Source organism: Microtus ochrogaster, linkage group LG12, assembly GCF_000317375.1.
Source record: "Microtus ochrogaster isolate Prairie Vole_2 linkage group LG12, MicOch1.0, whole genome shotgun sequence".
Lineage (NCBI taxonomy): Eukaryota > Metazoa > Chordata > Mammalia > Rodentia > Cricetidae > Microtus > Microtus ochrogaster.
Genome location: NC_022036.1, coordinates 3,669,815 through 3,680,581, shown reverse-complemented (window position 1 = coordinate 3,680,581; position 10,767 = coordinate 3,669,815). Strand labels below are relative to the sequence as shown.

The window sequence follows — 10,767 nt, the reverse complement described above, 5'->3', positions numbered from 1 at the left end:
CACACACACACACACACACACACTCACAGATATACACACAGACCCACATAGATGATAGACAGAGGAACGGATGGATAGATAGATAGATAGATAGATAGATAGATAGATAGATAGATAGATAGATAGATAGATAAAAGAAAAGAAAAAAAGGACTTTTGGAAAGCTAGGAACATAGCTTAGTGACAGAATGCCTATTTAGTATGCATGAGGCTTCAAGTTTTGGCCCAATGAATAGTCACAGACACAAAAGTCTCTTAAGATCTTAGGAAACAAAAATGTAACCAAACTGCTCTTCAGCTGAAAAGAAAAAGTATATTAAAGCTCATAAAATTTCGTTCCCATAGTTTCTTTTAAAAACTCCAGAAAACAAAAACAAATCTCCATAGAAAAAAATGATATGTCTCATTCTTGACCTTTTATTCTACAGACTCCCCCCCCCCCCCACGTCTCATAGCCACAGCACTCTGTAGTCCACACACACATTTCTCCACAGGCTCTCCTCACTCACTCAGCACCACCCTCCTGTTGTCCCTGCCTCCACACCCCAGCCCTTCACCAAAACTCTGCTCAAGCAGTGTCCCTGAGCTTCCCTCTTCCCTCTTCTGGATTTGGCTTCTTTTCTCTAAGTATCACGTGTGATACATGTATGTAAACCTAGCAATTTCAACAGGCTGAAAATGGGCAAAAACATAGGCTTTAACTGTAGAAAAAGAAAAAGAGGCGTTACATTAATAAGGAAAAGATCATTTCCCATTTCTTTAATACAACAACGTGGTACAGAAATAAAAAAAAAAGAATGAGCTAGGATTAAATAAAGTAGAGCATATACCTTAATCTGGAAACAGTGGTTCTATATGTACATCAAAACTGTAAAAACCAAGCATGTATGTAAACTACAAAGAAACATCATGAAAACCAGATATGATACACAAGCCAGATATTAATCCATAATAAAGCAAAATCATGAATTGATGCTAAAATAAAAATACTGAAAACCCATGAGCGTTGGATTTTATTTTTCTTACAACTTTAGGTCAAACAGGAAAGAAACATAGATGGGAGAGATTTTACTTGACTGAACTAATTATTTGGAAGAAAAATGTAAATTCTTTTCACAGTCATGGGGATACGAAAACAAGTCATTTAAAAGATACAATCCCAAAAAACAAAACTATGGAACACCTGAATTATAAAAATTGTCACCATAGTGACCCCAATTCATCATCCAGGTCTAACAAGGGCATTCATGTATGTGCTCAAAATGATTTCACCATGTAACACATACACATGAAGATAGGGAACCTGAAATGATCCTATCCTATAGCCATACTGATGAATATTTTGCATATCACCATAGAACCTTCACCTGGCGATGGATCCACACTGGAACACTGGACTGAGCTCCCAAAGTCCCAGTGAGGAACAGAAGGAGAAGATGAGCAAGGAAGTCAGGACCAAGAGGGGTGCAACCACCCACGGAGACAGTGGGGCTGATCTATTGGGAGCTCACCAATGCCAGCTGGGTTGTGACTGGAAAAGCAGGGGATAAACCCGGACTCTCTGAATATGGCGGACAATGAGGGTTGCTGAGAAGCCAAGGACAATGGCACTGGGTTTTGATCCTACTTCTTGTTCTGGCTTTGTGGGGGCCTAGCAAGTTTGGATGTTCACCTTCCTAGACCAGGATGGAGGGGAGAGGACTTCGGACTTTTCACAGGGCAGGGAACCCTGACTGCTCTTCAGACTCGAGAGGGAGGGGGAGAGGAGGGGGGAGGGGGGGAGGAGCGGGAGGCTGGGAGGAGGCGGAAAATTTTTTTCTTTCTTAATTAAAAAAAAAAAAGAGAGAACTAGAAAAACAGTAGGGTGTATGGGTACCAGAGCCTCCTATATTCATGGACCACCAAAATACAGAAATCAGAGAAAACCCTGAAAAGCTTGTTGGATACAAAGATTCACTAAGAACACTAAGAGTACACACCAGAACATAGGTATAGGTCCTAGAACATGAATCATAAAGCAAATAATCTTGGGTGAAAGACATATGACTTTAACACATGAATAGGACACTATGAACATGCAACAGTCAAGCAGCAGCATCGACCATCACTGGACAAGGTATGTAAGTGGAGAAAGCAATAACACTCAACTTTACCCATACACAGGAACTGATTCGGGGTTATCAAAATATAAATAAGAAAATTAAATGCAACATTCTAAAACAAGGCTTAGAAGAAATTCTTTCTAATTGATAAAAATATTTTAAGAAATTTCAATTTTCTGCTCTCTTCAGCAGCACAAATACTAAAATTGAAACAATAGAGATTAGTATTGCCCCTGCTCAAAGATGACACACAAATTCGTGAAGCATTTCATATTTTTATAGCTGAAAAAGCCTTTGACAAAATACAAAATCCCTTCATGAAAAAGGGTCTTAGAGAGAGCAGGGATGAAAGGAACATACCTAAAAATAATAAAGGCAATATACAACAAGCCAACAGCAAACATCAATCTAAATGGAAAGAAACTCTAAATGAAATCAGGAACAAGAAAAGGTTATCTACTCTCTCCATATCTATTCAATATAGTAATTGAGGTTCTAGTTAGAGCAATAAGAAAACAGGAGATCAAGATGATACATGTCAGAAAAGAAGAAGTTAAACTTTCACTATTTACTGATGACATGATAGTTTACATAAGTGACCCCAAAAATTCTACCAAGGAACCTCTAGGACTCATAAACACCTTCAGGAATGCAGCATATTTTAATACAATATTAACTCAAAAAATCAGTAGTCCTCCTTTATACAAATGATAAATGGGCTAAGAAAGAAAACAGAGAATCATCACCCTTCACAATAGCCACAAATAACATAAAATATCTTGGAATATCTTTAAACAAACAAGTGGAAGACCTGAATGACAAGGACTTCTAAGTCTTTGAAAAAAAAAATGAAGACTACACCAGAAATTGGAAATGTCTCCTATGCCCTTGGGTAGGCAGAATTAAAATAGTAAAAATGGCAATCTTAACCAAAATCAATCTACAGATTGAATGCAATGCCCAGCAAAATTCTTCACAGAACTTGAAGGAACAATACTCAACTTCATACAGAAAAGCAAAAAAACAGAGGATATCAAAAACAACCCTATACAATAAAAGAATTTCTGTAGACATCACAATCCCCGACTTCAAACTCTACTACAGAGCTACTTGCACTGCAAACAGCCTGGTATTGGCATAAAAACAGACAGGAGAACCAATAGAAACAAATCAAAGACTCAGATATCAATCCACACACCTACAAACACCTGATTTTTGATAAAGAAGCAAAAAATATAAAATGGAAAAAAGAAAGCATATTCAACAAATGGTGCTGGAATAACTGAATATCAACATGTAGAAGAATGAAAACAGGCCCAAATCTATCACCATGCACAAAACCCAAGTCCAAATGGATCAAAGTTCTCAACATAAAGCCAACTACACTGAACCTCATAGAAGAGAAAGTGGGAAGTACATTTACTTGAATGCATTGGCACAGAAGACCACTTCCTAAATAAAAACCCATTAGCAACAACACTGAGAGCAACAATTAATAAATGGGACCTCCTGAAACTGAGAAGCTTCTGTAAAGCAAAGGATACGGTTAACAAAACGACAGCCTACAGAATGGAAAAAGATCTTCACCAACCCCACATCAGACAGAGTACTGATCTCCAAAATATACAAAGAATTCAAGAAATTGGTCATCAAAGAACAAATAATCCAATAAAAAAATGGGGTATAGACCTACACAAAGAACTCTCAACAGACAAATCTGAAATAACTGAAAGACACTTAGGAAATGCTCAACATCCTTAGTCATCAGATAAATGCAAATCAAAACAACTCAGAGATTCCACCTTATACCTGTAAGAATGGCTAAGATCAAAATCACTGATGATAACTCATGCTGGAGAGGATTGGGGTAAAGAAAACTCTCCTGCATTGCTGGTCAGAGTGAAAGCTGGTATAGCCGCTTTGGAAATCAGGGTGGCAATTTCTCAGAAAATTAGGAAACAACCAACCTCAAGACTTAGCAATACCACTTTTGGGTATATATCCAAAGGATGCTCATTCATACCAAAAGGACATGTGCTCAACTATATTCATAGCAGCATCATTATTTGTCATAGCCAGAACCTGGAAACAGTTTAAATGCCCCTCAGCCAAAGAATGAATAAAGAACATGTGGTACATTTACACAATGGAGTACTACACAGAAGAAAAAAATAACGACATCTTGAAGTTTGCAGGCAAATGAAAGGATCTAGAAAACATCATATTCAGTGGTGTAAACCAAACCCAGATAGACAAATAAAATATGTACTTCATAAGAAGCTTCTAGACATAAAGCAAAGAAAAACCAGCCTACAAATCACAACCCCAGAGAACCTAGACAACAAAGAGAATCCTAAGAGAGACATACATGGATCTAATAATCTATGTGGGAAATACAAAAAGACAAGATCTCCTGAGTAAATTGGGATAATGGGGATCATGGGAGAGGGTAGAACGTAATGGGTGAGGGAGCTAGGAGAGCAGAGAAAAATATATAGCTCAATAAAAACAACAAAGAAACAAAAAATGGAAGAAAAAAATTATATTTAAAAAAAGAAACAATGCTGCTTATGTACTAAGCAAGAAAACTTGGCCTTGCCTTCTCCAGCATTTTATTTATTTTTTTTTAATATTTATTTATTTATTATGTATACAATATTCTGTCTGTGTGTATTCCCGCAGGTCAGAAGATGGCACCAGACCTCATTACAGATGGTTGTGAACCACCATGTGGTTGCTGGGAATTGAACTCTGGACCTTTGGAAGAGCAGGCAATGCTCTTACCCTCTGAGCCATCTCTCCAGCCCTCAGCATTTTAAATGACAAAGGTTCTAATGGTATTACTGGGCTACGATTAGCATATAAAAGCTGTACATATTTAAGACTGGCAGCATAATATTTTATATGCATATATATTGTGAAAGCTTCCTATAATGAACTGAATTACTATATTCATCACTTCACATAAATAACTGATGTAGGTGGGTCTTCTTTCTATGTGTTGCTTTCATTGGTTAATTAATAAAGAACCTGCTTGGCCTGATAGGTCAGAACATAGGTGGATGGAGTAGACAGAACAGAATGCTGGGAGAAAGAAAGCAAAGTCAGGCAGAAGCCATAATTCTACAACCCAAGACGGACGCAGGCTAGGATCTTTCTCACAGATTACTAAATATGGGTTAAAGCAAGATGTGAGAATTAGCCAATAAGAGGCTGAAACTAATCGGCCAGGCAGTGTTTAAATGAATACAGTTTCAGTGTAATTATTTTCGGTAAAGCTAGCCGGCAGCCGGGAGCTGGGCGGCAGAAAGTGGCCCGCAGCTCCTTCTACAAGTAACTACTATTTCTGATAAAAATTATTGAAAATTCTCATCGAACATAAGTAACATAAAGAGACAGAAGCACGAGGAGCCTCTGCACATGAACAGTCCCTATACACATGATTCAAGATGGAATGATCCACCCTATGGAGATGGAGTCACAGAGTGGAATACCATTGGGAAAAAACTGGGTGATGGCCATACCTACTTCTTAAATGGAGTGACTGCTGATGCACTTATACAATTTATAAACACTTATCAATTAGCATACTTTACTGCATCAAATCACCATAAACAAATATTACCTCAAACTTTAAAAACAAAATAAAGCACATATAAATCCCATAATCCCTATGAATGTAGTTTGGACATTTTTAGCCCACAAACTCTATCAGGTGAGAATAAAGACTATTTATAGTTAAAGATAACTAAATTAGGTTAACTATCATAATTAAAGTCTAAAATTAAAGATTTAAAAACATAAGTTTGCTGGTTTAACTTATTTGTAAACCTGAAACCCATTCCCATCATTACAAGCCACAGTCAGTGTGTTTTGTTCCCTAATTAAACTGTCTGAACTCAAATACAGATTGACTATACCTAAGACACTAACACAAAAGGACTTATTAAATAGTAACACTGAATAGGATGTTAAAAAAAACTATCAATTTAACACTGATACTATGTATTTTATCCTCTAGAAAACTAGAAGTCTGCAACCAACATGTTCAAACACTGTCTGAAGAAAATTTACTCCAACTTATATGAAAACATATTTATGGAATATAGCATGGAAAATATTCCAACAGATGTTTCATTTTTATCATTAGCAGAACAGTTGAGGGAATTAAAAGATGAACATACTTGTACAGTGTGTACAGACAGAGAAATTCCTATTGTATTAATTCTTTGTAGTCATCAAGTAATGCATCCCTTTTCCTGGAAAGTATCCCTCTGTAAAAGGTACAATCAAGGGGACTGTTAGTGCATTTTTTGTGGCAAATGAAAAACAGTCTTTAAAGTGTTGTTGAGTACCAAGAGTAAGCAGAGTGAATTCTGGATTCAACTGCTGTATTCATATTCTATTCTGCTTCAGAAAAAATAATCCTGCTTCATAGAAGGTACTATTACATATTTAGTCTTAACTTGTGTACTTGCAAGATAAGGTTTGTATCTACAGAATAATATAGTGTAGGGGGAAGAGAAATGACAGGAAGAGAAGCCATGCTCACTGTATGTCATTTGAGGAGTAACTCGGTTTCACATTTCTGAAAGTTTGGATTCCGGGTTCTGTGTAGCTTAGAAGACCTGAAAACCAGAGACCCTTGGAATCAGCTAGAGAGCCCCATGCTTTCTGAAACATTTGACTCATAAAATAAGGAGTCTTTTGTTACTGGTATATAGGATTTCTCCTATTTGTGAGATAAATACTAATAAAGTGATTTTAAGAACAAAGAAAAAAAAAGAAAAGAAAACTAGAAGTCTTTTACTTACTCAACTACATTAATTAAAAAGAAAACAAGCAGAACAAAATTTCGCAAAACAATAAACAAAGTCATGGGACTGCAGGCATTCATTCTTAAGAATAAATATTTGATTCACAAATAATTTAGACAATATCCAAGTGACCATATTGTAGGCTATGTCCTTCCAACTGCAGGTCTGTGAGAATACTCAATTGAGACTCTTTTTTCAAGATCCTACAGCATGCTCGCTCTCTCTCTCTCTCTCTCTCTCTCTCTCTCACACACACACACACACACACACACACACACACAGTGTTCCGTTGCCTTAAGAAAAACATTTGTGATTTGATAATGTCTAGTAATGGGCAGATGTAAAAACCCTGTTGCATTATCAGGTGCATAATATTTTTCACCATCCAATTTTAGAACAATGTCATCAGTATTCAGACTACCAAGAAAAATGTAAACATTCTTCCGGCAGATAAATAGTGAGCTCTGTTGAAGTGAAGCACGTTTAATGTCTGTCTGGAGATGATGCAGGGTTTTGAATAAGAACCTTGACTCCTCAGGCCATGAAAAATTTCCTCATTGGGCAAGGGGAACACTGTACAAATACATGTAAAAAAAAATCTCAGAATATGTAATTATAGAATACATTTCACTACCTATGAAGATTATACAAAGACTTTATAGATCTTTGTATTTCGTATGACTGAAATTCTGTTCATAAGTCGAAGCAAAGGAGGCCTGGGGATACACATGCATATTCAAAGTGTGTTGTCAAACTCTTAGAAATCTAAGAATGTGGTCCAAAAAAAGTCAATAACAATATCCTAACAATTATTGAAACAGGAAAAAGGAATTATTTCACACATTTTGCCAATGAATTTACTGCAACTAGGACACATATCTTCACAAACAGCTCTGACTTTCACGGTTGCAAAAAGTTGCAAAATTAAAATACCCTGATTTTATTTTATTCACAAAAGCTATTTTCCCTACTTAATATTATGTATAGAGCCTAAACTTTGTTCATCTGATAAATTTTATATTGCAGATTTGATCAACATTTTGTGAAGCTCAAAATATTCAATAGCTTATGCTCTTCAAAGAGTGTCCATCAACGATGCCACTAAGTACCAACAAGATAATTAGGAGGGATGGAAACTGAATCTCAAGATTTACATGGCCACAGTTGGCTGATTGCTACCATTGTCCGAACAGCACAATACCAGGAAATTTATGGGTGCAAGTTGATAAGCTTTATCATTGCTCATCTTTCTGGAACTCACCTGTGATCCCACTGACTGGATCCTAACTATGACCCACCAGCAATGTGAAACAAACCAACAAATCACCAAGAGAAGCACAGGAATATCAATCACAAAGTCTTTAAAACACACACACACACACACACACACACACACACACACACACACACACATTCCAAGAGTTATTTTTAGTAACAACCATTTAAGGTTTTGAATTCATTTTCTCATCTAATGTTAACATCTTTTTACAAGTCATAACGCGTTTTTGAATCATTCCTAATAAAACTAGTTACACCATTTAGCCTTGGAACTGGAACATCAGCCTTGAATTTTTCTTCTCCTTTAAGGTTTTCAGCATACCGTCTCCTTGTAGTAACTTAGTTCCTAGTCCCTCAGGGCTCTGCTTCCTACCCAGAACTGCTACGGAGAATCATTTCTGCATCTCCTTCTGTATTCTCACTTTGCTTTCTCCTATCTGGCTTTCCTCAAAGCTAATTCTTATTTCTCATATCCTCTCTTTCCTCTTGCACTAATGACACATTATCCTGTGGAAAAAAATCTAAAGCTTGGTTTCTTTGTTTAACAGCTTTACAAGTTTAACGAACCTTTGGAAACAGGTTTAATAAACATCAGAATTTCCCTTTCTCCTGCTTCTGCAGTCCAGCACACACTCATCTGATGAAGAAGCAGGATGAAGACAATGATGGATGAAGCACATAGATGAAGACAAGAGCAATAGCAATGGCCAAGTGTAAGATACTTAGGACCTAGCCCTTTTGGTTCACATTTATAAACAGTGAAAAACCTAACAACAGTTATGCTAAGTAGAATCAAGTACTTATTGTGAGGCAAGGACAAAGGAAAGTGCATTATAATAAAGCCTAGATAGCTGGTCCAATATTATGAATATGCAAAATGTATTATAAGTTATTCAGGAAAGAGAATGGTAGTCACTGAGTAAATTAAAGTGTATAAGTATCCAGCATTTTTATGAAATGTCATTGCACACAAGAAGCTATTTATCCATTTGAGATATATGCATAAAATTCCACAAGAAATTCATAAGATAATTCAAGAAAAGCACAACTTAGAACCCAATTTATAGCATCAACTGTTAGAATGGTTTTTAGGTATCAGAAGACTTGAAGAAGATAGTCAGCAAAGTGTAAAACCAAGGACAGGAAATGCAGGACTCCAATTGTTGGTCAAAAGAATAAGACCAGAGTCCTGTCTCTAGCCCTGGGAAGTCATCCACTGATCGCTACCCTAGCCTTGGTCCCTGAAGCCTGAAACTTTATAGGATTACTATTATCAACAGGACAATCATTATTATTACTATGAAGTTGGGAACTTCATGTAACATTGTTCCCTCTGGTAGGAGGCAATCTAAACCATCCGGAAAGGAAAGCTATCTGTTTACACAAACTTTAGAAACAGGATCGAACCTGCCTAAACTGTAGATGGAGCAGCAGTCCCTTTGGCCATTGTTCACGCTCATTCTTTGGGAATGCTGCACTTTACTCTGCAATAAACCGTACCTATATTTACATTATAGTCTCTGGGTCTTGTCTGAATTCTTTCAGTAGAGATCACAAAAACAGAGGGATTAAGGTGAGGCTAGAGCAATATCTCTGTGATATCAATTACTGCCACTTCTGAAAATACTGAAAAAGGGAGAGATGACTGTTGGCCTGGAGTCATCCAGAAGAATTTAAGAAAATAAGCTGGGCTCTGTTGGGAAAAGAGTCAGCCCATTAGAGCAAGATAATAGATTTGGAAACTGAATAATGTATGTAAGGGAAGGCAGAGATAATGGCCGGAGTGTAGTGCGTAGAGCACTTGTGAAGGGGTATCCAGGAGAGCAGCGAAAACACATAAGGGACAGAAAGGTGAGGGGGTGGCAGTCAGCTTGGGTGAGAAACTCGGCATCGGGAAAATGAATTTAAATATGATGAAAGTAATACAGTAGATCCTGCAAAAGATGTCAAATGCTACAAGCAGTCTATTGGAGTTAGCTTTCTGTTGGTGTGATAAAGACCATGACAAAAAGCAACACGGAAATGAGAGGAGGGTTTAATTGATTACAGGTTTCAACCTCCCATCAAAGGAAGCCAAGACGGGAATCTGGAGTTGGTAACTGAAGCAGAGACCACCAAGGAGCACTTGCTCAACTAGCTCACATTCAGCACCTGACCACACTGGGTTGGGCCTTCCAACTTTAGTTAGTAATGAAGTTAAAATACCCTACAGTCATGCCCTCAGGCCAGTCCAATGGAGGAAATTCCTCAGTTGAGAGTCTTTCTTCCCAGATGTGTCTAGGTTGGTGTGCAGTTGATCAGAACTTTATATAACAGATGACATGCAGCACGGGAGAGAGCAGGTGATGAGAATGACAGCAGTGAAGTGAGGAAGCAATGACATAGTAGGGACGAACGGCATCCAAAGAATGAAAAATAAACAGTTAGTTTGAAGGCATATCAAGAAAGAGGCAAAGGCTAGAAACCAATTATGAGTGAGTACATCCCATGTTCATCTTTTTGGGTTTGTGTTACCTCACTCAGGATAGTATTTTCTATTTCCATCCATTTGCATGCAAAATTTGAGAAGTC

At 37.3% G+C, this 10,767-nt stretch overlaps 1 protein-coding gene and 1 pseudogene across 1 annotated transcript in view; one reads left to right on the top strand and one right to left on the bottom strand.

The window, feature by feature from the left end:
- Nucleotides 1-10,767, bottom strand: part of Tpk1 (thiamin pyrophosphokinase 1) — a 355,540-nt gene that overhangs the window by 267,827 nt on the left and 76,946 nt on the right. The gene's annotated exons all lie outside the window — the stretch shown is intronic.
- On the top strand, nt 2,280-2,379 carry LOC113457942 (annotated as a pseudogene).